The sequence below is a fragment of the Dermacentor andersoni genome, chromosome 10 (assembly GCF_023375885.2).
Source record: "Dermacentor andersoni chromosome 10, qqDerAnde1_hic_scaffold, whole genome shotgun sequence".
NCBI classification, from domain to species: domain Eukaryota; kingdom Metazoa; phylum Arthropoda; class Arachnida; order Ixodida; family Ixodidae; genus Dermacentor; species Dermacentor andersoni.
In genome coordinates, this window is record NC_092823.1 from 100,241,745 (window position 1) to 100,269,147 (window position 27,403).

The 27,403-nt window shown below is 47.7% G+C and overlaps 2 long non-coding RNA genes across 2 annotated transcripts; both read right to left on the reverse strand.

Annotated features, from left to right (window-relative positions):
* Positions 1 to 12,203: 12,203 nt before the first annotated feature.
* Positions 12,204 to 15,455, reverse strand: LOC140213568 (uncharacterized). Its single transcript, XR_011890440.1, has 2 exons — positions 14,590 to 15,455; positions 12,204 to 13,065 (listed from the first exon to the last, which is right to left on the reverse strand). It is a non-coding gene; the product is annotated as an uncharacterized lncRNA (long non-coding RNA).
* An 8,388-nt stretch (positions 15,456 to 23,843) lies between these two features.
* Positions 23,844 to 26,979, reverse strand: LOC129380290 (uncharacterized). The gene is made up of 2 exons (XR_008608301.1): positions 26,147 to 26,979; positions 23,844 to 24,759 (listed from the first exon to the last, which is right to left on the reverse strand). It is a non-coding gene; the product is annotated as an uncharacterized lncRNA (long non-coding RNA).
* Positions 26,980 to 27,403: the final 424 nt, after the last annotated feature.

Genomic DNA, 27,403 nt, shown 5'->3' on the forward strand with positions numbered 1-27,403 from the left:
GTGTGCGGGGGACGTATTTTAACAGGTCAAATTTGCCAGCGCCCCTTTCTGCACACTTCGAGAGCGGCTCAGCATTGAAAGTAGTAGCGATGTCTTCCTCTGGTGGGCGTGGAAAAAATGTATTTATTGATAATGATAAAATAAAATAGAGTTGTCCTTTCTTTTCTCGCCACGCGGAAGTAAATTGTTTGGGCACTTTATTTTCATTGAACGAATCAAACTGTGTCCCGTTTTAATTAAGGACGTAGGTGTTTTTCTTTCCCTGTGTTTGTTCCCTCCTCACGTAGTCGAGTTTCAACCGCTGCTACAATTGCCACCCTTACTGATGTCACTAACAATTTGTTCTGAACCGCTTTTCGCTCGAACCCTATCTGCATCGACCTTGAATGGGACGCGAAGCTTCAGACGAAAAGCGGTCTGGAAGCAATTTTCACCAACATCAGCTAGGGTGGTTGTGGAATGAGCGATGGAGGCGCGACTACGAGATGGGGGAACAAACATTCAGAAAGAGAAACCGTCTTCAATTAACAACAGCCGCACTTTGTTTATTCATGAAAAATAAAATTCTTAATCAGTTTTATATACGCGTGGCGAGGAATGAAAATACTCTCTTTTACTTTATCGTTAACAAATGCCTTCTTTTGAGCACCCGCTGCTGAAGGGGTCAATCACGCCGCTATCGAATGCAATGCCAGGCAGCCGTTGGAAGGCGCGCGCGGTCACGTATTGTTCACCAGAAACTATACGGCCCCATCACGCGTTGTGCTGCCTTGAATTAAATTCTAGGGTTTTACGTTCCAAAACTACAATTTGCCTATGAGGCACGCCGTAGTGAAGGACGCCGAATAATTTTGACAAACAGGTTTTCTTTACCAGGCACATAATGTATGGTACGCGCCCACTTCATTTCACCTTCAGCAAAATGGGGCTGCCGCGGCCGGGATTCGAAGCTACCTCTAGCTTAGAAGCGCGACGCCGTATCTGCCCCACCACGATGGCTGGTGTGTTCACATTGCCTTGTTCACATTTACCTGAATTCCGGTATCGCGTTGCTGGCGAGGTGTCTCGTCTTTTCATCGTGTTAAGTCGAATATACCAGGTTACGACCGTCATGTGATTTTTTTAGTTTAACTGCTTCCTTGTGGCTGTTCTGGCCGACGGGCCTGCATCCCCTGTCGACGCAACCAGCACTCAACACCCGAAGCTTTCTTCGGCCTGCAAATACATGTGTGAATGTATGCGATTTTAATGGCTGCACGGCTGACGTTTTGTTGTATCGCTTTCCGCATTCAGAGCTCGAAACATCCATCGAGTTGTATCGCGGGTAATTTGGAAACATGGCTCCAATGGCAGGCCATCAAAACAAATTTCGCGCATGGGCAACACTAAGGACGTCAAGTCCATTTATAACCAAAATCAGGTCATTTGTTTTTCTTTCGCCGGAAGTGTTACCTTATCAAGCATATGGCGTTATGCCCAATTAACTGCCGACGAGCCGTCAATGTGTTGAACATATGGGTTTCCATGGAAGCTCCTCTACGAAGTGTACTCAACATGATGGAAACTCCGGACTATATCGCTGCCTTAGGAATGACGTAATTCGCTTGCTACAAAAACAATCTTTCCAGATGTTTCTCAGGAGCATTTCCCGCGTGCTTATCAGTCAGATCAGGCATCGTACTCAACGCGTTGTTACCAAGAAATTAAGCTATTCACAAATTCATCGGTATCATTTCTTCAATAAATCTTAAGATCTGTTCAACTTACTCATAATAGTTATACCGCTTAAAGATATTAAAGATCTGTAGGAGGGTAGGACCTGTAATTGTGAAGATCAGGGCCAATTAGCGTCATAATTATTGAGGGTTCTAGTTGGATGGCCCTATAAAGAGGCAGACAGTGAAGATTTCTATGCACAGGAAAGAAATGTACGAGTCGACGTTTTATTCACTGAAGTCACCGTGGATGACCACGTCCGCTCCTATTGGCCACCAGGATCACAGCGCCATGCAATGCCCTAAAGGGTATTTTCGGTCGAAGCTCTCTGGAAATGTATTTCAGATAAAAGCATTTTGGCAAAAAGACATTAAAAAATAAATGTTTAAACATTCGTAGGCAGGATAGTTTAATTCTAGTGGGAGCGATTCTGCAGGCACTTCATAATAAAAAAAAGTTTTTACGGACGAAAAATTTATGTACATAAGAACGTGCATGGCGATTACGAACAAACGATTTCTTCCTCCCATGTCGAACCAGTCGCATGAGACATTCATCATATGCATAGCCAAATCTGCCGAATAACCTCAAAAGAATTGCACTGTTTCCACCACTGATATATGTGTCGCAGATAATAAAAGGACTTCACGCAGACGGTAAATGTACTATCAGGCCACTTCCAGTATTTGTTAAAGTTGATCTGGCGACTAGTTAACCATGATATTGCACAACGACGTGCCGCATGCCTTGCATGCAAGCCTCGCGTATGTGTTTCAAGCACAAAAATGAACTATGCTAGGCCTTCGCGCTGCTCTCCTGATCTGTGGGCACCTAATGTGCTTCTCGTATACCTTATACGTTAAACATGTGACCATGTTTGAAGCCACCAAAGTTTTCATGGCCTCTGAATGAGCCGAATTCAAGTCACCGTAATAGCAGAGCACATACTTTTCGGGATCAAAGAGAACCCCGGTGAGGGCGGCCCTAAAGAATCCTTGATGGACTATCGCTCCCGGAGCGTGGACAGCCATAACTGGCAGCCCACGCCACATCAAAAAGCACACTATCCTGTGTTCGACTGTCATGAACCCATCTTCTGTTGTGGGAATGCTGAAAGACATAGAGGTACAGTCAACAGCAAAAGTTTGCGGGATGCGCGAGCGCGTGGCAAAGCGACCCTCCTCCCCTTCTAGCGGTGACCCCTGGTGTCGAGACCGACGCCTACACGCATGCGCGTCCCTCCCAGACTGCAAGCGTGCATGTTTCCGCGCTTCCTCCCTTGCGCGCCGGTGATATCCGAATGTAGCCGCGAGGTAGCCCTCTTGCGATATGCGCTGTGGCGGCTTCGACGGGCGAAACTGTGTGAAACGTGTTTGGAAGCGTGAACTTGCGGGCGCCACTGCGGCCGCTTTTTGTGGAGTCACGAGTGCTGACGCAACAAGCCATTTTTTTTCTGGGCTGCACCTGCTCGTGGCCAATCTTCTTTGTTTCTTTTTACAAACGGTGCGTTCTACCGTAGAAGAGCGTGGCAGAAGAGGCGCTCTATAGAAGGAGACCGGCAAGACGGAAATGGACAATTTATTTCCGTTGTATAAACGAAGTTCCGCTCGTCGAAGCCGCCACGGCGTATATCGCAAGGGGGCTACCTAGCGGCTACACTCGGATATCGCCGGCGCGCAAAGAGGAGGCGCGGAAACATGCACGCTTGCAGTCTCGGAGGGACGCGCATGCGTGCAGGCGTCGGTCTCGACAACAGGGGTTCACCGATAGAAGGGGAGGAGGGTCGCTTTGCCACGCGCTCGCGCATCCCGCAAACTTTTGCTGTTGACTGTACTGCTGTCAGCATAACCGCATGTGTCCGTGTTACCCTCAGGCTGCAAATGTTTCGACAGCTCGGTAAAAACAGTGAAGGGGTTGATCAATTGTATCGGGGCATTCATGCGATAGAGCGTCCACGGGCGAAAAATTCCCCAGGGCACGAGCCAAGAGTACAGAACGGCCACGCGCGTCAGACGCTGCCGTGGGTAGGGGAGGGATCGCAGGCCGCTTCGGATGGCGTCGACGGCTTCGACCCGACTGAACGTTGCTACTTGCGGAAACCACTCCAGCGCCACAGTGTCCAGCTACGCTAGTTGGTGCCTTCGGAGTTGGCGCAAAAGGCAGCATAGCGCTTCTACATCTTTATCTGTCATCACAGAAGCCCGTAAATGCTTCGAGAACTGCCTTAGATATGAGCGTCCGTCGGTGGCCCCCGCCGTGTCAGTAGGGGACACATGGCCGGTTTCTTGCTTGGCATACGCGTAGGGTAGACTCCACCTTGTCCTGCGTGAACGAAGCAGACAAAACTGTTTTTGTGGCCGGTGAATACTTGTACGATGTTGAGAAGTGAAGTTGGTACTTACCAGAATGCTCTCCCAGGATAGCGCCTCCAATGGATGGCACAGCGTCATGCTTGCGGCCGCTTTTATATGCCTCGGGACTAACCCTTTTAATCTCGTGAAAGGCCCGTTAAGGAAGCGGTTAAGTCTATGCCATCTTGGGATTCATATCAAGTCTGGCGGGTAGAAATGGTGCCACGAAGGAAACTGAAGCTTACGTGAGAACGGAATTCGGCAACATCAGGTAGCGCGAGTGGGAACAGCTCCGAAACAAAAACGCGTTTCCCATCGCATCTCGATGTAGCTGTAGGAAAAAATCATGTCAAAACTGATTAGGAACCGCCAAGCTGTGACGCGAGAGTAAACGGGAACCATAGCACATGACTGTCGATATTTCCCATTTGCTTCACACAAAGGCCCCTGATTAGTGCAACGCAAACCCGCACGCCCACCGACGCGCCATGCGGTTACGTTATACGCCCACTAAAAGTGCGCCCCTTTACAGCTGAACGTCACGTCACAGTCAGCACGGTCGAGCCCCTCGGTCGTAGTAGAAATAGTTCCTGTCTCACGCAGTAACTGCTCGACAGAATATACCACGCGCGAGATTATCAACCCGGCAGCCTGCAGCAGCAGCAAAAAGCCTTACAAATTCCTACTTAGCGAAATCCAAAAAAATAACGCTCTTTCGCAGCATAACCATTTCACAACGCAGTTATCAGACCTCTGACGTCGAGCGCACGATCTCTGCGCTTTTAATATTAGGCCACCATCTTGTTTTCAAGGTATTTCTTCACCAGACCACTATTGCACTAATTATTTGCGCGTTCCAGAGCCAGCTATACCCGCCGATAACTTTCTGTGATGGCCCAGCCTAAGCAAGGCACCCGCGCTCGCACGTGTGATGCTTCTGCTTTTCTGTGAAAACACCAAGTATTGCCAAGGTTTTGTTGCCGGTTTACTATACCAGGAAAACCAGGCAGACACCCGAAAGCCATAACTAGGAACATTAAGTAGTAGAAACACTTTTCGTAAGCAACATTTTGATTTATTAGGAAATCAATCGTGAGGTAAAAATTTTAAATTATAATCGGTGCGATTTGTTTTGTGCTATGTACCTTTCAGTTGCTTTCATTCGTCGACTACATGCAGATGCGCAGTAAAAGATCGTGTGCTTCGGCTTCGTAGCTTTGGCTTCGCTGTCGCAGAAAGTTGTATCCGGGCATAGCTCTTTGACGCAAAACGTGCGAAAGTACGGTGCCACTTTTTCGTCTTCTTTAGTGGGACAGCTCGTGCTTTGAGGCGCCGTGTTAGACTGTACGATCTACGGGACCAAGCAACCTCGCCTACTACTTTCCTTATAGCAGTTAACGCTAGGTAGAAACTCTGCGACGCTGTGCCGCCTTCATGAACGGCGGACTTAATTATATTTTAACGTTTCTTCGCTCGAAGTGCTGCTGTCGTCGTCGTTTCAGTATACACTGCATGACATTGCCACAGGCACGTACTGGCACCTACGCACTCACGTACATACGAACGTACCCACAGGCCCGTACTCACTCGGTGGTGACGTCGCAGTCCGCATTTCTATGGCTTGCGACCTACTACCGATGTATAGGAACCCGCAATCGCAATGTGGTAAGCTCGCGTCGAACGGTGGGCATAGAAATTGTGCCGTTGCCGCCAAACAAGCGTCTTCAACACGGTAGTCATCGTGCGGCTGTCGTCACACACACCTACGCTCCCGGCCGACCCATTACTCACTATATACAGACACGTTCGTTCACTGGTATCACATTGCGAAACTTCCAAGCGAAGCTGTATAGCCAGATACCCCGCTTCGGGCCAGCTCCAAACTAATACGTTCCCCAGCCTTACTCTCCGCTGCACTTTTCATCCTACCCAGTATCCCGACAACTGTCCTTTCTGTCCCGTCTACCTTCTGTCCCCTCTACCATTCTACGCGGAAATGCTCCAAATCACTAGGCCTTCCTACAATACCTAACGCCTCCCGATCCCAACGCGAAGCCGCTGTTTCCAGCACAGCCTTGGAGACCAGCGATAGCTGATTGATCAGGCCAGCCGGATAGCAGCATCAAATGGGGCTCTGGACTTAGAGCTCCACCCCATAACCAAATAACAAACGAAATTTTCTATTACTACTACTACTGCCCAATGCTTCGCATAAGATCGATTCCCACAGTTCAGTGATTCTGCAAATTTATTTTTCTAATTTGTTACTATTGCTCCATTTGCGCATTTGTTTATATAAACAACGCTTCATGTTGTGCAATATAATAAAATGAACTTGCTAACGTTGGACATGTACAAGGTTGTTAAAGCAGTTTAATGATACCTGTTGCAAAGGCTTTTCATTATTTGATAACTGTACGGAAAAAGCAATTCCTCCCGAATAAATCAAAGCTATTTGAAAAGCCTTTTCTTTGATTCTTTTGCTATCTGACTGAGTCTCATAGGTTGCCATACGCACTCCGGCTATTCACGGAAGACGCTTCTACAGGGTTCCTTATACTACTCGAATGTTATAAGACGACCGACGTCAAACACATATGAAGCAACACTCGCGAGAGTATGATTTTTCTTGGTTGGGGCTAAGGAGGATCAACAATAAATCGACGGCTAAATTTTCAAGAGGGTCGTTCAAAGGAAATTTCTCGTATGGTAACATCTGCATGCTTTGACTCGTCCCGAAACAGGTCGACTGTATTCCAGTAACCTGTGCTACAAAGAATTAATTGTAAAATGGGTATGTTTTTCTAGCTATGATTCTAATATATGTTTTTCATAGATTGTATTATCTTAACTGCATTCTATGAGTAACTGCTAGCCTTCAGCTAATCCCATTTGAAGCCCGTCAATTGCCTTAATCCGCCTAGGTCATACATGCCGCACCATTTATAGTTGTGCAAGTCAAGCCATTTTTTTACATGCGGTATCCAATTAGTTCGTTCAGACGCGTGCGTATGGTTCGTCAATGCCCCAAAAGGCACAAGTCGAGTGTTTTAAACGATACCTACAGCTTTTCTAGACATGGCGAAGATATCTAGTTTTAAGTGCCAACCATCATTGATTACGAGGCACTCATTAGTGGCCCATTTCGGGTAAATTTTCATGACGTGGTCTTGGCAACATCTCATCTAAGGTTTCCGTTCTACACTCGTGTAATATATATATATATATATATATATATATATATATATATATATATATATATATATATATATATATATATATTGTTTGCTGCCCTGGATGTGTACAGTTAAATAAAAATTTAACTTACCGCTTCATGGCCAGCTTCAACGATTTTCTAGTCGGGCAGGTTAGCAGTCGTCGAAAGGAACTATTAGTAGCCTGGCGCCAGTAGCTGGAGCTAACCACGATCTCGGACGAAGTGACGGCAGGCTGAAGAGAACGCATTGTCAAGGCCTGCGTAAGCACCAAGCAGAAGGTCTTCGGGCTGGGGTCCCAGAACGGACTCGAGGACAGAAGTGAGTCGCTCCGCATTTATATCTCCAAGTGTGGATAAGGCTAAGTACGGCAGTCCGTTCCATGCGTACAAACATAGAACAGTGTGCTCTTGCGGATAAGATTCTGGCTCTGCGGTAATTATGCAGGCATAGCGGTCGTTTGAGCCGGATTTGGGCACGTACGTCAAGTCCCTACCAGGAACAGCCATTGCGGTTGCTATCAGCCTATGTACCGAGAAGTCGGCAATGGGCGACGGGTCCTCACCGAGATAAAACAGCGCCCACGAACGCAGCTTGTTCTGTGGCATCAGCCAGCAGTACAGCGAGGCCAAATATCTGAGCCGCCCTTCCTGCGAGTCGACGGCTTCCAGAGCGCTGCGGATCTCACAGATAGCCTCTTCCACTTCCGTAGTGTCTCCCAGCTGCACAGACGGAAGCAAACTGGCGTCTTCAAGGCGTTGCAGATCGTTCAGTGACAGCTCGTGAAGGTGTAAGCACAGCGTGTCCAAGTCTGTCTCCGTCATAGCTGGGCGTATAATAGCGGCCCCTTGGCATCCGCGAAAAATGGAAGGATGCCAGCGGTGGCTACAGCGGTACCACGACTGTCGGCCACAGCTACGCACTGGCGAGGAAAGCACGTTGTCCTGCCCAGTGTCAGAATCTAAAACTAAGCGAATACACAGCTGCACCATTATCTGAAAAAGCGACACGTGGTCCCTGGCGATGTGATGAAATAATGAACAGTATCGCTGGAGCGACTGACATTCACAGTTCCGTTTGGGTGGGCGAAATGCCACCGCAAACGACGCACCCCTTCTTTATTACCTAATACTGGTAAGTGACGGTGCGGTTGTTCTCGTACGCCTGATAACGAATATTTGAAAAAAAAACTTGCAGCAGAATGAATACTGACATGCGCATTTGTCTGCCCTTTTCCGCTGACTGCTGTTCCAACGGCTAATAAAGGTTACATTTTATTACTCAGCCCAAGGCACTCCTCTCTCTATCTGAAGTTCCTCGAATGTTATCGTTGGTTCTATTCATTGTCTTTTATCACCGACACTTGTGTATTCCGAATTTATGCGCGGTACGAGCTGTGTATTACTTTATAGAAGCCACGCCGGAACCAGTCATTACGTTGGATCCTTCCACTAGTCAAGCATAAGAGTCGACGCGCTTGACCCGCTGATCAGGTATGGACGATGGCCCCTTTTTCTCGCCGCTATCTTTGTGTTTGCGTGTCATTTTGTGTGCATTAACTTGCCCACTAAAGAGCTAGACTCGTGACTAGCCTTTGTGCCGCGGACATTACGTATTCTTCAACTTCACTACGTCACATCTGGAGGAGGCGCTTCGATGTGTAACGAAAACCACCTACAAACCCAAGTCGTGAAGACAACGTCCAAGTCGCTACGGACCAGCCAGCTATTGGTAGGTTCCAATGATCGCCGCAAGGCCATGGATTTCTAGCTGAGAATAAGAACAAGATTACGACCCAGACGACAGCTACAATGACAATCCGAATATACATTCAAGCAATCGTCGTGCGAAAACCCAGGGAGCCCCCGACCATCAGCGGATCATTGTTTCCCGATCCGAAAACTGGCTGGAGGCTCTCCAAAGGACCGCTGCACTTGCCAAGTGGAACTGCAAAAACAAGCTGCGGTATGTCGAATTTTCATAGGGAGGCACTGCCAGGACTCCATTCAAGAATCGACACCCCATCCTGTTTTAGACCAGCTTCTACCAGACACACGTGAGCGTCGTGCGCAAAGAACGAGCAGAAGCTTTGCTGGAAGCTTGTGTGCAATTACCGAATGAGAAAATTGCTAACTTCACGGAGATGTCACGCCCATTCCGCCACGCTGACCCGAACATCCCAGAAGAAAACAAGGTTTGTTTTCGGTTGAGGGTCATAGAGCAAGAACTCTTTGGTGGATTGATTCACGACCTATAGAAGAAGGTCATAGAATTTTTTTATGGAAGCAGCGGCCGTCGAGGAGACTTTGCAAATGCGCACTATTCAATGTAGCCATCAAGTGTTTACGCCGAATTGCGAAGTCCAATCACTAGGTTCAGACCATCACCGGGAAATCATCAGGACCATTGCCCGCGATGAACTGAGCAAAGTGTTTCCCGAGTTGCAGCCTCAGGTCAGCTCGATCTCTAGCATCGTGGAAAAAAGAGCTTCGGTGGTCACCGGGCGTTCGCGGTGTAAAGCCCAAACTGCCACTGCCGGATGGGTCGATTAACGCCGTCGACGTCCGCCATGAAGTTCCACCATTGCACCCACGATAGGGTCCTGTTATGCCATACTATCGTCGCCAGAAAACGGCCGCCACCAGCCCGCCCGTCAGTGGGCCCGCGCGACGCAATGAGGACGATGAAATTTAGGCTTGCCCCAACCACCGCCCGCCGTGCTATCACTGAGCACTGTGATACCACTGCGGAGAATCGTGCAACGTCTGCCGCCGGTGCCAGTACCGTCATATGAGACTGCGAAGTTTCAACATCAACACGCCGCGCCCTCAGAAACGTGAATGACCTCTGGAGACTGCGGACTAGGAAGTTGAAATAAAGTGGACACCCAACTGACATTCCCGTTCGCCGCCACCCGTTCGCTATATATCACCAATACATTCGTGCAACTCCGGGACGGATCATTAGCCGCTATCCGCAGAACACTAGAAACAGCGAACGATGGAGATGCGGTTGCTGTTCATCAAAAGGCCGAAGAACCTCAGCCGTCAACGCAGCAGCAACGACATGACGCAACCAGAACGACACCTCCAAGACAAGAAAATGTCGCCTAAAGAAATCTTGGAAAGACGATGACACATCACTGCGACAAGGCTATGCTAATAAACGTGAATTGGCTTCTGAAGCGTCTCTGGCATTGCTGTTCATTCCTCGCGTCTTCAAGCAACGTACAGAAAGAATTGCCATAATTATTAGCTTATTTCTATTCACTTGAGGGTCCAGGTTACATATACATTTTTTTTTATATTTCAAACACACACTGGCGCGTCAGTGGAGGCGAGTTACAAGCTCGCACAATAATAATAACGACAGGCGCAGCAGTCGCAATTCGATACCATTAGGGGAAGCTTTAGCTAGCGCCCGACCCCGACGCGATCTATTCAAATACAAGTAAAACCCAAAAACGTTTTTCTGAGATAACCCCTGGACCGATGTTAATGAAGTTTGTTGTATTTGAGCAAAAATGTTGAATTGTAATGACTGTTCAAAGCGGAATTTCGATTTAGGATTTGAAAAAATCTTAAGATTTTGTAAAATTCCAAAGTTTGAAAGAAAAGGAAGGAATAAGCTAATAAATTATTAGCTCTCCATCATGAACACCTATTGCGGTTTGTAAACGGCACCCATTAAATCATTGAAAGCATACAATTTCGATATGTCATCTTTTAGCTTTTGTAAGTTTGTTACATTGTGTACAAAGGCTTTGCGAAAGCTGTATTTTCATATTACTAAGATTTTTCGAAATTCGTGTGCAACATATCAACTTTTCCCGCTTTAGATGTACCAGTAGACGCTATTCACAAAATCTTGATATCATTTTTCATTCCTGAGTTACAGTTTTGAAATTGATAGTATTGTTTTCTGAAAAATTTCGGTTTTTGCCAAGCTTTAGTAAAAAATGACGAGATAAATAAGTAGTTCGAAACAAACTGACTATATTATTAGGTTTTTATTTTAAATGCAACAAATATCACTCAACTTGGTGTGGTGGTTGCCGAGAAAAACGAATGCTCCTTGTACATGTATTGAGATATGAGCATCCGAGCTAAAGGTTCCTCTTAAAGAGACCTTGAAACGACTCTGACGATATAGCACAAGCGTACTGCATCGCTAAGGTAGGTCCTTCTGATCATTGACGCATTTACACGCTCCGCGAGAAGCGCGCAATTTATTATTAGGTTTTCAAAATGTGCATCGCTAAGTAGTGGTAGCACCACTGAGTAGCCGCTACAGTAGCAGCACTGAGTAGCCTCTACAGTAGTAGCACCGAGTAGCCTCTACAGTAGTAGAGGCTACTCAGTGAAACAGCAGTGCAAATGTTATGAAGCAGAGCAAGCAGCTCCTCGGTAACGCTTAGTCAACGATCCCTGTAACCTCGCCAACGAAAGCATCACACCCCGGCATAACTTATGGGAGTCGCATGCACCCGTCCCTGTCGCGTCACATTCAAAGGCTCCGCAACGCTAGATAGCACCACGATGGAATTTGGCGCTCCCATGGTCCGTACTATTTCGCTCATGACTGTATATGTATCTGCATTATAACGCTACATCAACTGTAGCCAGTAACATACCGAACGCAAGCGTGGATATCACCAGGCAGATACGTAAAAAACAGGCTTTAGGTTTCGCATCTGCGCTGCAATATTACATTGTTCGTAGCCCGACGAAATGGCCGTGCGCCAAGGATTCAAACCTTCGTAAATGACAAGCTGTAGAAGTAAGACTCCTATTTATAACAGTTATGATTATTCTGACCCAGGTTCGAATATTGAGCCAGAGCTGTCTGGACAATATGAATGCCATACAACGCTGCTACGGAAGGCCTACTAGCCGAATGAAAACAAAAGAGCACACCTAGCTCTTTTCTAGCGAATAACAGTGTAGTTTATTTCGTTCATTCCTAACGGTTCAGCACCGTACATTTTCAAAACGCCACATTTGATAACAGGAAAATTTCTTCGCATTGCACCGCAAGTCTTTCATAAAACATTGCAACAAAAACTTGAGGAAGGCAACAGAACCCACGAATATGTGCAATCTACCGATTCATTTACAGTACCACGCGAGCGGCGACTGGCCGGCCGGTCAGTGCCTTCACGAAGCAACGAGATCAGCAAGAGTCGCGCATGCGCACCACCTTCACTGGAAGCCGTCGACTCCGATAAGCCGGCGAGCTTGCACTGAGGTTATCGTGGCTGGGGCGGTGCAGTGCTGGTGGGCCGAAACTTGCACTTCCGGTGCACTTGGTGCGCATGCGCTACTCTCGCTGATCTCGTCGCTTCGCGCTTTTAGAAGGCGCTGACAGGCCGGCCAGTCGATGCTCGAGCGGTAAGGAATCGGTGGCCTGTGCCTGATGATATACTCCAAGAGCACCAAATTTCAGCCGCCGATTTATGACACAGGGGTTATTTGTGATTTACTCTCTAAAAGCAGTGCCGACCGTACGAAGAATAGCCAAAAATCTCACGGATGCTCAGTAGGTCCGTATTGTTCGGTGACGCCATCGTGGCATCGCTGGCACGTGTACGGCTCCCCATTTTAATTGTTACAATGTTTCGACCGGCGATGCTCAGCTGTTTATGTCCTGTACAAATACAGGCCTCTCCGTTGCTACTATTCACGAGGTGGAGCCAATGTTTTAGCGTTAAAAACACATTGCACTCCTTGCGTAATAAAAGGGCCTTTCCCGCCTACCGAGTCTCCTGGTGTACTTCGGGTCTTCTGGAATGGGAGAAAAACAAATACTCAGAATAACATTGCTCGTCCACAGAGTAGAAAAAAATGTTCGCGAGAAAATAAAAGAATTTAGGGCATGACGTAAACGACAATCTTGTAAACGATATCTTCAAGAGCACAACAACGAGAACAGCATTCACAAGTGTCTTTTGGAAAGCAGGCACAAATACGCATGGTTCATAAGAGTGCGACAAAGAATATGCTCATGACACTGATAGAACATACTACCTTATCCGCAAACCTCAGAGTTCGTACTGAAATAAAGTAAATTATCTCATATTCCATATACAATTTTTCACTCTCATACTAAAACAACAACAAAAATTTACCCACACCACGTGGTACTTTTCTTAAAGTTAACAGAGCGGTTGAAGCTTGTGCTCCTTTCTTTTTTTTCTTTTAATGGAGCACTATTGGCAGCGCTGAAGGATGAGCCACCTCTTGCCAGGGACTGTAGAAACTCGAACAATATAACCACGATAATGCTGAGCGTCTTGTTATTACATGTTTGCCAGCAGCAGTCAGTCGCCGTCGCATTGTCGTCTAACTCGACATCGAATCATCAGCCCCGCGCTGGTTGGGCTTGCAGCCGGCCCCATTGGTTGCCATTTAGTGCGCTGGCCTTCCACGGATGTGCGAGAGTGAAACATCCTGGTCTATGCATCACGTGGTTTCGCTATTGCTAACAATAAATTCTGCGGTGTTATCAAACAAAAGTGATTACGTGGCATTTTACGGCAGGAGCTGTCTACGTCATACAATTCACTGTACACGGGTATCCAAGCACGGCCAGTGAGATAAAATGTGGGGCATCGCATATTTGCAAATAAATCTGAGAATAGTAATGGCTCTGTTCCACTGGGGAGTACTTGTATCGTTTTATGCACGTGCCATAGTTGCTCCGAAAGCTGCAACCGATGCCTGGAGTAAATGTGTGCTTCCTGAGAACGAAGCTTGGTGGTGTTCGTAACACAGTTTATGAAGAGCACGTGCGAAAGTCGCTTTGCTGCTATTGCGCACACATGACAAGCGCACTCCTCGCATCTCGAAAGCAAAAAAAAAATAGCAATACAAGTATTTCGAACTCGCGAATTGATAGCTTCCGCATGTGCCCCAAAAGCGGCCATTGGAAGATTCCCGCAAGGGATAACAAATGAAAGTTTCTTTCAGAACAGTGAATGCCTGTCGCTTTGACCGATATTAAGACAAATTCGCCCGAAAACCGTTACTCAACCAGCTTGTGGCGTTTCTTTTCCTTACAGCCCAACTGAGAACATCGAAAACGCAAGCACATCCTCACGACTAAGACTCGCGCTCAAGCGCACTTTTTCAAACCCATTGGCAAGTGTAAAGTCATCCACAGAATGTGTGACGAAGGGCGTTGATTAAAAGCCGTGCTGAGGGGTTAAGCAATGAACGCATTCGAGAACCAACCTCAAACAACACGTCCCAGCAGCGACAACTAAAGAAACTTTAAAGATATCCCATTAGAAGTTACATGATACTTGCCTTCCGAGCTTGGAGACAAGTATTGCAAGAACTTGGCTACTACTTGAGGTCAGACGTAGGCGAGAAGATCCAGAGCAGCGCTTACGTCCTTTATCGGCGGGTACTTGCTATCCATATCGAACAGACGACGTGCCGCAGCAAGCGAAGCGTTGAGTGTAGGGCAAGTAGAAACCAGGCATTGTTGGGGATTGTTTTGCAGCACCGACGCGAGCGCAGAATTGAGCCGTTCCAGATTTACCGCTCTTCCTGCCCATACGGCGACGTAGGGCAGCCCGTTGAACACGGACAAACAGAGGACGCTATGTTCTTGAAGCCCGCTCATCGGTTCTGTGGTTACGATGCACGCCGAGCGGCCGTCCGGATAGACCTTAGGCACGAACGTCAATTCAGAACCTGGATAATGCATCGCGGCCGCAAAGCGCCTGTGTAGGGTGAAGAACTTGAATTGCACTGCGAAAACGTTGAGGCGATACAACCGCCACGGACCGAAACAGCTGCATGGCATTAACAAACAGTAAAGCCGAGCCGCATAAGAAAGGCGTTTTCTATGCGGTTTCATAGCTTTCAGGTTATTAAGGATCTCTGCGAGAGCGGACGCCACGTGCGCAGAGCCATTGCGTTGCAGAAACGGAAACAGGTGGGCGTACTCGAGCTCCTCCGCTGACAGGCGTTCCAGGTACCCGCTCAGCATCCGCAAGTCTCTCCCTGACATGACTTCACCGGAAATTTCCCTGGCAAGCGTCCCTAAATATAGCGTCCAGGAGACCACTCCGAGAGTACCTTAAGGCTTATCCATCGTTTTTACGCTGGTAACGGGATGCGTTGCTTGTGGTCCACCGTTGCACAAAAAATGGGTGCAAGGCTTATGCGTTCAGATAGTGGCGGTTTATCAGCGGTTGATGGGTCTTAGCGCCACCTATATGACAAAGGGACACTTCCGACAGCGAAAAAAACAAAGTGGAAGTGACGCCACATCCAATGAGAAAATTGAGTGATGTACTTGTTATTCGCGCGATATTTTCTTCTTTTTTTGTGTAAGGTTGCGATAAGTGCGATATTTCTAAACGTCCGGCAACTCGACTAGACATTGCAACTTTGAAATTTAACTCGATGGGTATTTTAGGTCAATACCAGCCTTTTCAATCTAGAGCCTTTAGAAACATGAGCTTGTAGCAACCCTTCGCCACTTCGCCGTGCCTCGCCGTAGGGGTCATTGCCCCTTCCTCATTTTTGGAACCGAAGTGGCTGTCTGACTACGCCACCACCACAGCCACTCGGGTAACCTGCTTTTACTTTTGAATAAAGCCAGTCGACTATCCGTTCTCAAGTTGTCAAACGTGTACGCATTCCTTGCCTCCGCCAAACCGAGCTCCGAATAAGGCGTGACCCAGGACACATACGTTATTTTTCGAAAACTAGCCATGGACGACACTGTTCTACTGCTGCTGAAAGAGGCGATGCCACAATTACGGCTCCTGTCATCACCGCAGAGCTTAAGCATCCCAGCTTTTGGCCCAAGAATCCCGAGTTTGCTTTAAGCAAGTAGAGAGCCATTTTCAACTACGGCGCGTCACTATAGTGACAGTAAAGTACCTGCACGCCATCACTGCACTAGCCTCCGAGATCGTCGATGCTATAGACGACTTGCAAGGGGGTAAGTCTTCGGCCACAGCATACGACGACCTGAGACGCATGGTCCTGCAGCACCCCGAGCCGGTGCAACAAGATCGGCTCCAACAGCTCCTTTCCGAGGAACTCGACGACCAACGACCGTCACAACTCCTGCACCGGTTGCGTCAGTTACTGGGTGAGCACTGCGCAAACGGCAGCCAGCTTCCAATTTTGCGCGAGCTGCTCTTGCAAACCCTCCTACATTCCACACGCACGGTACTGGCGGGTTCCGACGAGACGAGTCTCGATCGGCTAGCTGCATTCACGGATCGCATAAGCGACTGCTCGTCTGCGGCACAGCTAACTATTGCCGCTGCGAGAGTCTCAGAGCCAGGAGACCGACTCTCGTACCTGGAGGAAAGAGTGAACCGCCTTACTAGTGCATTGGAGAGGCTGACGACAGGGGGGGGGGGCAGGGGGGCAACACTGCCGACCAACTTCGGCGCAGCCATTCACCTTCATAGTCTGACAGCGCACCTAGAGACTCGCCGCGGCAGTTTTGCTGGTACCACGGTCGTTTTCGCGAACAAGCAAGTCGCTGCATTCAGCCCTGTTCGTCGGTGGGAAACGCATCGGCTAGGCACTAAAGGTGGCATCCGCACGGCACCGGCCCTCGCGCAAGCCGCCTATTTTTCGTAGTCTACCGAATCTCCGACATCTGCTTTCTCATCAACACGGGAGCCGAGCTGCCTTTCGTTCCCGCCGCGGCCGCCGATTGCAAATGCGGCAAGCCTACACCCACGCTTCACGCAGTGAACAATACTCCAGTGACATCGTATGGCCTCCAGTCAACAAGGTTAGACATCGCAGACCGGCGCTGGAACATTTAGGTGCTTGTGATCACCGACGTCAACTTTGCCTTTCTGGAAGCGGATTTTTTCAGCCATTTCAACCTAGATGTGAGTGTTCGCGATCAGCGCCTAAAGGATAACGTCACATCCTTTGATGTACTTGGCCTGCAGTGCAACTTCACCTCATCTGGCATAGGTACGTACCGGCTGGCCTCAACGCACAAGTTACTTGCTCCGTACCTGCAACTCACGAAGCCGCGCAACGATGCGCTGCCCGTGAAACACGGGGTGACGCGTCATACCACCACCACCGGGCCACCTGTCGCCGCCCTGCCATGGAGGCTCGATGGACAGAGGTTGGAAGTCGCCCGCAGTGAGTTCGAAATTTAGGTCTCCGTTATTCGCCCTTCGTCGAGCAACTGGCCTTCGCCTTTCCATCTGGCTCCAAAACTAGGCAGGCAAATGATGGCCTTGTGTTGATTAATAAGTATTGAATGCCGTCAATACTCCGAATCAATATCCCCTTCCCCACATACATGACTTCGGTGCCCGTCTCACAGGAACAAAACTATGCAGCAAGATCGATTGGATGACCGCGTATCACCAAAATCTTGTCGAAAATAGCAAAGCTGCGAAGACAGGAACTACTCCACTTGGCCTATTTGAGCTCGTCCGTAGACCTTATAGTTGAAGAATGCGGCGCAAAATTTTCAAGGGTTCCTGCATGAGGTTATGCGTGGACTACTGTGCACTTTATTCTGCCTTGAGGACAATCTCGTTGCAAGTCGCAACGACGAAGGGCACAAAGAGCGCCATCGCCTTGTATTTGAGCGACTGAATGAACACGGCCTGGGCCTAAAGCCCCAGAAATTCACTTTCGCATTTGAACCCCTGAATTTTGTCGGCCATCTCATTTCACCCCCAGGCATCAAGCCACCGGAAACGCGGCTGTGGGCAATCGAGGACTTCCCCTCTCCATCATCTTTTCGACAGTTTCGCGAGTTTCTAGGTTGAAAAATTTACACAGGCATTCAAACCATCTTGTGCACAAGTTCTTCAGTCGCTTACTGATATGCCGCGTTCATCCCTACGCAAATAATCAGTGCACATACTCGCTTTAATAATAGCATAGGTTACTGCCTGGACAAATAGAGATGAACGTATGTGCGTGTTTTAGTGCACGTGAATATGAATGAGCTTGAAGAAAAAATATTCATCACAGTGTCAGTAAGCACTTACTGGTTTCGTTTACATGCACCTAACGCTAGCGGGTCGACTCATATATTGGGCTGGCAGAACCCGACGTGATCCCATTAGCATGAACACGCAGTGTTGAACAGAGACACCAACGCGTTCAAACTGAGCCTCCTGCTCCTGCCGCAGCTCTATTTCACGGTCCTTGCCGTAACAATGAAGTTGTACTGGATGGTGCATGTCTTTGTCTTCTCCTGATATCATTCCCGCAGCTGGTGCAGAAAGCGCTGAGTTCTCAGTGATCCCGCGTAAGCCTCAGCACTTTTTGGCCATAAGAGAGCACGTTTAAATTAAATGATATTATGGGGCTTTGCACTACAAAACTATATACGATATGATTATGGTGGGGCACATCGGAACAATTTTGATGCCTTGAGTTTTCTGTTACGTGCACCCAACGCACTGTACAAGAGCGTTGTTCGCCTATATTGAAGTGTGGTCTTGGTGGCCGGCATAGAATCTGAGACCTCCAGCTCAGCAGCTCAACTTGTTAGCCACAGCGCTAAAATCACAGCGCCCTCCTGATGCTTCTGCACTTTAACTGAATACCCTTGTGATATACCCTTGTCAGATACCAGCATACGTCGCGAAACACTAGCGAAAATACTGCGTCGGTAATCTGAGTTGGTGTCGACATCGACAATGCCTCTGACTTCACGCGCTTTTTTAGGAACCTTTTGAGCACGTCATATAAGTAAAACCGGAAAAAAATAAAAGAACTTGCTTTGGGACGTACAGAAAGTAAAAAAATGAAGATTAAAATTTTCAAATATACAAACAAAGCTTGCCATATTCTGCTTGCAGCAAACCACTGTAGAAGCGACCATGACTAGAAAAAAACGGTAGCATAGATTTCGTGTGTCTTCATAAGTGCCTTCAGTATTGCTTTGAAAAAGCAGCGTATACAGGACATCCTCTGGGAACCTCCAGCACTGGCGTTCGGGAATCCGCGGAGCGGGCAACGTGGTTGCAAGGGTTTTGCACCGCCGGCACCTATGGACTGTAGGCTGCTACAGACACATTCGCAATGTGCCAGTGGAGAACGACATTGGAGTGTGTTTGGAAATGCTGATAGAGGTTTCGCCGCAGACACACACGTGAACGTGTTCGAGTACTCTTAGATGTACAACACCATCTGAATGTTAAAGCAGTCGCGAGCATTTCCAGCGAACGTGACTCGAACGCGAGTGTGACCTTCTTCGTTATCACATTAGCAATACTTTGTCAAAAAAAATGCTGTCATTCTACTGTCTTCGTTCGCATGTACTGTGCATATCATTTTTTCATTGCTGGAAAAAGAAATATCAGCTACATTTAATGGATTTACAAGTCGTCTCACAATTTCCAAACTGTACTTAAGAAAGAATAAAGCGGCGTCTTTTTCTTCGCGCTCAAAATTTTCGGAAATTTTGTATCCCTAGTCGTACGTTCTCATAACCACCGAGGCTCTACAAAATGTTTCCGGCTGTTTTGCACTATGATAAGGCGCAGGCGCAGTTCAAGCGAGTACCGGATTGCGCTTATCAAATTTCCACAACTCTGCCTGTGGCTTCTACAACATAACAACATAAGGCAGATGTCTTTTTTTTTTTTGACGAAATACTAATTAGGAGTTTAATGCATGAAAAATGCACACGGCCTAAGATACCGTCATCGTGAAGAACTACAATTCTCTAGTTCTGCTGTTCCCTTCTGATTTCCGCTGATATGTCTGAATTCCCGCCATGGATTGCGGCACGGATGTGAGTTGACATCCCCGTGCCTCTGCCGGTAATTTCAGCGGCGGCTGCGATCTAGGAAGCGAACTGTACTCCAAAGCGACACTAACAGCGAAGATACCAGTGTATACTAGCTTACCAGTGTGGATTTCTTTGGTTACGGCTTTTAGGCTGTGACGTGCCCACACCGAAGCAAACAAAAAAAAAAGCACCAGGGACATCCTGCCTTATAGCACGTTAACTCGAGGGCCAACTAGAAATACCCAAGTCAGTGCGATTGTACTTGCACCAGAAGCCGCTACCGACCACCAGAGGTGACACAACAGACAGTCTGTCTAGGTATTCCTTGAAGCGGTAACACCAAATAAAGTGGCACGCCTCAGAGTCAACATAGGAAAGAAATGTCTTGGCTATGCACGTTTCACATGAGCGTGTGCCGCGCACATTAAGTAAACATACGGAACTTGGTAGCGTTAAGGTCCACTTTTACATCTCTCTAAGCAGTGGCTACACTACCGGCGTCATCCAAGACGTTTTCTGAACGTTTCCATCACCAGCGCTAACTTGCCGGTCATAGGGAAGCCAGCTGCTGAAGGCTGTGCCGTAACCAACATGTCTCACCTCCGCGCATGCCCCGCTGTGAGAAGTTAATTCTCGAGGGTGACCCTCTCCCCTCACACGTCAAGACGGGCCGCCTTATACTCACGGAGTGCGACAGTTAATCGCATAGCCCCTCCAACACCGCCATTGCGTGAGATTAGTACGCGTGAGCGCCCCGTACGAGAACACCAGAGCTTGCGCGTCCTGCACCGAGCTCCATGGTGCAGACTCCTGCGCAGTCAGTGTTACCACATTCCGCAATTTTATTGGGTCCCATGATGCTCCTTCGAAGGACTGGGTGACGTCATAGCCACTATGGGAGTCACCTTAGGCTTCTTGGGTTTGAGTTTTTTGGTAATTTTCTCTTCCTTATGTTTCATTGTTCAACATTTTCCTAAGCAATGTTTGGAAATGGCCGGCAATTGTGAGGTCAGCAGCTCTGTTAATAAGGCAGTCAAGTGAGCACAACATTGGTAGACGGATTTTTCGCTTGTATATTCGCGATGAACCAAGAAACAACGCTTCCGCTCAAAAAGCCTTGATATGTGAGACTTGGAAGAAATCCCCGCTTTATCGTCCTGGCCCTCTAACGCTAGCACGCTTCTCTATTATGTTAAAATATTACGTTAAAGTCATTAAGAGCAAGATTTCCACCGCCTACCACCCGCAAATGAACGGTCTTACGGAACGTCTTAACCGAACACTCATGGAGATGCTGTCGATGCAAGTCTCCAACGATCACCGGGACTGGTACGCCACGCTGGACTACGTGACATTCCAGTATAACTCGTGCGGACATGACAACGCGGGATATTCACCCTTTTTTATTTTTTATGGTCGCGACCCACCGTGTTCCATCTTACTACGCTCGTAAAGACTTCGATCATGCTCACATCGCGCGTCAGGTCGCACGATCTCGTTTATTAGCCTCGCAGCATATGCAAACAGAGCGTTATGACCGGTGCCATCGCGATGCTCAGTTCCCCCAAGGTGCTTGGGTGCTTCTTTGGTCACCATGTCGTCGAGTCGGCCTCTCCTAGAAGCTTCTCTCTCGCTACACAGGACCTCATGAAATCGTACGTCATGCTAACGACGTCAATTACGAGATCTCACCGTTACAGTTTGATCCATCCTCAAGTCCGACGCCTGCTGACATATTTCGCTCGCAGTTATTCGCCTAACATGCGCTGAGACGGCGCTTCAGAACCCGGGGCTCCTGTTACGGAAGGATGACAGCAGAGATAACGAAGAAGATCGGAGACGCTAGCTGCTGCGTGGTGTCGGTGGACAACCACTATAAGTCTGCTCCTATATGTATTGTACACTCTGTCTATACGGTCAACACGCCTGTAACAATATATATATATAGGCAGCAACATGAAAAAATAATAAAAAACGACATCTGGCCATCAAATACTTGGACAGAAAAGAATGGCAAAAGACAAAAAGACAAGAAAGCTGAGATATCTGTCTAACCTATACCGCCTGCACCTGTGACTTTCAAGCATTGTAGCGTTTCCCTGCATAAAAGCGTGAAAGAACACACTGACACATGATCTGTCACAGCGCGCCGATTCAGCGGGTGCTCTTATTTTCCTTTTGAGTCCGTTTGCATTCTTGCCAACCATACAGCAGCGCTCAAACCTGGCTTCGACACCGCGATTCCAGCAATGCGCGGGCAAATATCCCTCTAGATCTCGCCTTACGTGGTTATCGTGTTCTAGAAACTGGTCATTTACGCAGAGACCACTTCGACCAACGTAGTATTATCGGCATTCTAGAAGGAATTTTCAAATGGGACACGGCACACAGGGCCGACAAAGCTTTGTTTGTTAGCCTTTCCAGCCGGATTACGTCGACCGTTTCACAGTTGTAGCAACTGCTCAATAGGGACGAGCACCGTGAGTACGTTAGCGCATTGACCTCTCTTTTTTTTACGACCACGTGACATACCGTTAGTACACGACAAGATGGCTAGGTTTTTTTCTACAGCCTGTTCCCTGTTCGTCGTAGAAGCTTCAACGCACAGCTGCACCAGCTTCCCAAGAATGCCCTCAGAAAGCGTGGTTAGCACACGTTGCCAGAGCGCATACAAATGAGCTTAGATGAGTTGAAGAACTGCTTCGCTGCCCTTACTCCAGTGCATAAAGTGGCATGTGATAATACAACTAGATTCTTTTATTTAAAGCTGTGTCTACAAAATCATCAGATATGTTTTTCTGGTAATACGAGCCCCTGGCGACGAAAGCAATCCTGTCACACGGTTAGGCGAATTCAAATGTATGAAAACGAGCACACAGCAAATCTTTCACAGAAGATGCCCTCAAGAAATCTCACCCGCATACTGTCGTAGCTAGAACACATACGATGCCTCGTTGATTGCGGGTATCTATAGCATGTGCAAACCGAACTCCCCGAATGCATTTTCATGAAGCAAAAGCAACGGTGTTTAAGCTTCCACTACGAACTAGCAACAGACCGAAGAAGTGATAAAGCTAGCCCTCATGCCGTATATTCATGGCATATAGCATGACCTAAATATTATAGGCAATCGCACTAACCTGGTCCCGCAATTTCACCCTCCTGAGGAATTGACCAAACTGTGCAAATATCACCATATTCATGGCTAGCTGGGTGACTGCTATGCGGAATATTGCCGGCCTTATGTGTGGTGCATACAAGTCCTTTATTGACATGCAGAAAATACTGTTGCCGAAGGGGTCGCTACGTGAACGACTAGCTATAAGAAAATTATAATAGCGTAAGGAGGGGTTGAAGGGGTCATTTGGCAGCGCAATTGCTGGATGTGTGGTGGTGAAATGAATTAGACTGCTGCTCTTTATCTGGTAAGCGTGGAAACACTCCCGTAAGGAAAATAGCAAGAGTCCTCGAAATAGCGCGGTGTAATACATTAAGCGTCTGTGCTCCCACGCATTATTTATCTAGCAAGGTCTACAATTCTTAAAAGTGGCATGGGCAGGCTATGCGTGTTAGGCAAATATTTGACGTCATGGTCTCTTGCCGTTTTTTTTTACCTTAGGTGATCTTATCAGTGTCAGGTTGTCATCAGTATCAGTTTTTCAGGTTGCTCACAACATAGATGGCTTATTCTGGAAGAAAAATTAAGTAGTTAGTAGTCAGCAGCTACTCCGCCACCTTTCTTGTCTTTATAACCAATTGCACTGTTGACCTATCAACAGAACTACAAAGCTCTCACCAATCAAACTCAAAAGATCTGAAATTTATTATACAAGCGAGTCGTACACAGAACCGTAATATAGCAGCTTGCTTGTAATAAGAGGCGTAAAAATAATAAAAGCACAGCGCGGGTGGTATCCATAGCACCGAAGATTACAAATGCTTTAGTGAATGCTCGCAGATCTGAGATTGGTTCGCAAAGATATGTCCTGCAACGGCTATAAGGACATCAATTCCGCATTGATATACCACAGCGGTTACAAAATGGACGTGTGTTTCACAGCATATCATGACCACCCACATCAATCTTTTTATGAAATCTATTGCTAGACGTCGTCAAAAATGTTGCTCTGGTAAGCCCGCCCACCTATGTGGTGGGTTGCAAGAAATTGTTCCCAGCTCCCCCGATAACAGATTCAGTTCAACTATGAAGGCCTATGTAAATAAGAGACCTGAATTTTGTTCCAGGGTTACTAGCGCTAACAGGCTTGCGATCGACGACGTGAGCAGCAAGGAATGCTCTAGAGTTCTAAAAATTTAAACAAGGTAAAAGTTCTTGGTCGTTCAATATTACAATTACTTCATAGATACAACACACATACTGAGAACCTATACGAGGGTCATGGCAAACATCGTAGCATTCCTGTTGACTGGCAGGACAGTACGTTCCTGGAGGTCCTTTTTCGGCCCAAAACTTCAGAATCGGGCATTCATTTCGACTGGAGCGCCGTTTTCTCTCTGTGTTCGAACCTCCCCAACCTGCCCTACAGAGGTCTGGTGTAACGTCGCCTTCAGCATATAGGACATACCAAGCAGATCTTGTTGGTGCAATTTTCTGATTGGATTGCACATGTCCAGTTCTGGTCGAGGACCTCGTCGCAGTCTTTTCACAGAAAATTACATTTAGTTCGTCGCCATTCGCTGCACGAGGCATCCTGCTGTAAGATAGAACGTTGAAACTCGAATGAATAAAAAGTTCAGTTAGAGGAAACAAAGAAATATTAATCATTTTTAATGTACCACGCCCAGTTGTCCGACCGCGCCAAAAACAAATTTGGGAATTTACAGACAGGATGCGTCAAGAAATATGAAACAAATAAATTTATACATACATGCATCTATAGTCCATGTCGTTGCTTGCGGCACAAATCTTTCTCAGCAAAAGGGAGTGTGTAACATACCCGCGTTTTTGTAATCTTTAAGGCTTGTGACATGTTAGCTGACACACCTAACACATTTACAACACGAAAACGCCGGTTCCGTCAGATTACTGTGACCCAAGTTTTGAAGAAATGAAAGAATACACGTTTCCGCTGTTCAAGGTATTTTTATTGACATTAGATCAGTATTTATATATCTTTGAGTATTATGCAAACAATAAATATTTCATGAAGTCGTAGCGCCCTATTCAGACCTACCCAAATAAATTCTTTTCGTTAATGCGGCTGCTATGGTATTGGTTTTTCTGCGATATAAGGAAAGCGGACCAGATTTCAAAAAGTACCTCGTAGCTAGTATCTTGCGCGCAGTGGCCCTACTGCTCTCAAGAATGCTACCGAAAAATTATCAATTACAGGCAGGCGAAACGCACGAAAAGACCTGAATAAACGGAGCAAAGATGAATACAATGATTTTGGCGAAATATTCGTCGAAACACTGAAGCAAGTGTAGCCGCAACGTGGTATTTGCGAAGGTTTGCCGGCGTTTATCATCGGTTAATAAATTAGAAGAAAGGTGAAGTTTTCACGGATTATGGCGATGCAGCGATTGAGAAGGGCTGTTCATGCATTCAGTCAATATTCAGAATAGACCATTGGTCGACTGCGAAAAACATTATCTGGACAATAATGACGGAGCCTTCCTGGCTTTCTTACGACGCCACGAAGATCCTTTCGTAACTGCGACACAGATTTGGTGCGCCCAAATTCTGTAGCAGGCGAAACAAAGTCCCGCCTCCAGGTATCGCCGAGTCTATGCCGGCATGCATTTATGCACAGCCACGCTTTCTTCCGTAAGGCCGTGCGAGCGCGTGTTAACCCTAACTCCGCTCATCGCTTAATGCGATTCACAAAGTCCGATGCTGGTATGATGCGCCAACAGCCTGCTACAGAAATATCCGTCCATCTTCCAAGCACCCCTATCGGCGCTGGTTGCGTCCCATCGCACTACGGTTCCTCAACACTACATCGGTGGTGCCCCACTTACACGGCTCCAGGGAATCTTATTAGTAGGCCACTGAGCTGAAACATTCCGCCACTCTTAATGCTATAATACTTGGAAGCTTCTGAAATGTAGCACAAAGAAGTTTGTTACGAGAGCACTCACCGGATTCGTTGGCAACTGTCAGCTCAAACCTATCGGAGCACTTGGAGGTCAGACACCACTTTCCGGGCGCTTTTCGGCGTCGGTGGGTACCGGTAACGGCGGCTTACAAGACACCCCGGCGCTGGCAAATACATCACGCAGCTGGATGCTGTAACCGGCATAGATCTTGTCGACACTTATTTGCAATACAGACTCGAGAGCGCCATGGAAGCGCCTCTCGTCGTACGGCGGAACACTGGCGAAAAGGTACGGCAGCGAACGCGGCATGCACAAGCAGATGATGTCGTGCTCCCTTGTCGCGCGTGTCGGATTCGTGGTCATAATGCAAGCGTAGGTGGCTTCGTCGCGCTCTGTCTTCGCGTGCAAGGTGTGGCCTTCGGCGGATTGCAGGGCGGACGTCAGGCACTCCTCCAGTTTGATGTCATCGTTCAGCTGCGCTTCACAAGGGCGCAGGGAATACCAATGCCAGCAGCGGATAAGTTGGCGCTCTGCGAGGCAGCAGTAAACCCAGGCGACGCAGTAAACACGCTTGTCCAGGGAGCGGAAAGTTCGCAGTGAACCACGGATGGCGGTGATCACCTCCGTCCTCGAAGCAATGGCAAGATCCGGTAGCCACCACATACTGCTTCCATGCAGGGAGCGCAAGTCTTCGTCAGACATGCCGAGGAGCAAGTGGGTCAGCACGGCCACGTCTGTTTCACTCATCGCGGAAGATCAAAGGGACTCGGGGTAAGGTTTTCTCAACACCGCTTCGGCCGGTAACTCGTGCGATATCACCCGGGGCTGCCACCGTTTCTCGCTATCACTTAGCTGGGGCTTCGGCGTCGTGTACTTCTCCCTTACGCGCCTGTCAAACCTTTCTCGAACTTACGGAAGCCGAAGCAGCTTTTATTAGGTCGACGGCCATCCCACGACCATCCGTTTTTATCGCACCAAAATTCAAGCGCATGCGCAAGTGAGCCACCAATTTCTCTATCAATAAATGATCTCGATTATCTCTGTTTGCTTTGAATGGACACCATTTTAAATAATCAGTGGAGCCACAAAATTTCCTGGGAATAGTTTTCCCTGTTTCATTCATATTTGCCGAGCAATGTACACGTGCCGAATGATGCTTTGAGGAGCACCACACGCGGCAGCGAACTCACCGCTAATTTCCTTCTTTCCTTCCCCTCTTCTCTCTCCATGTACCCTTTGTTTCCCTCTTTCCCGTTCCCACGGTGTAGGGTAGCCAACCAGACGTTATTCTGGTTAACG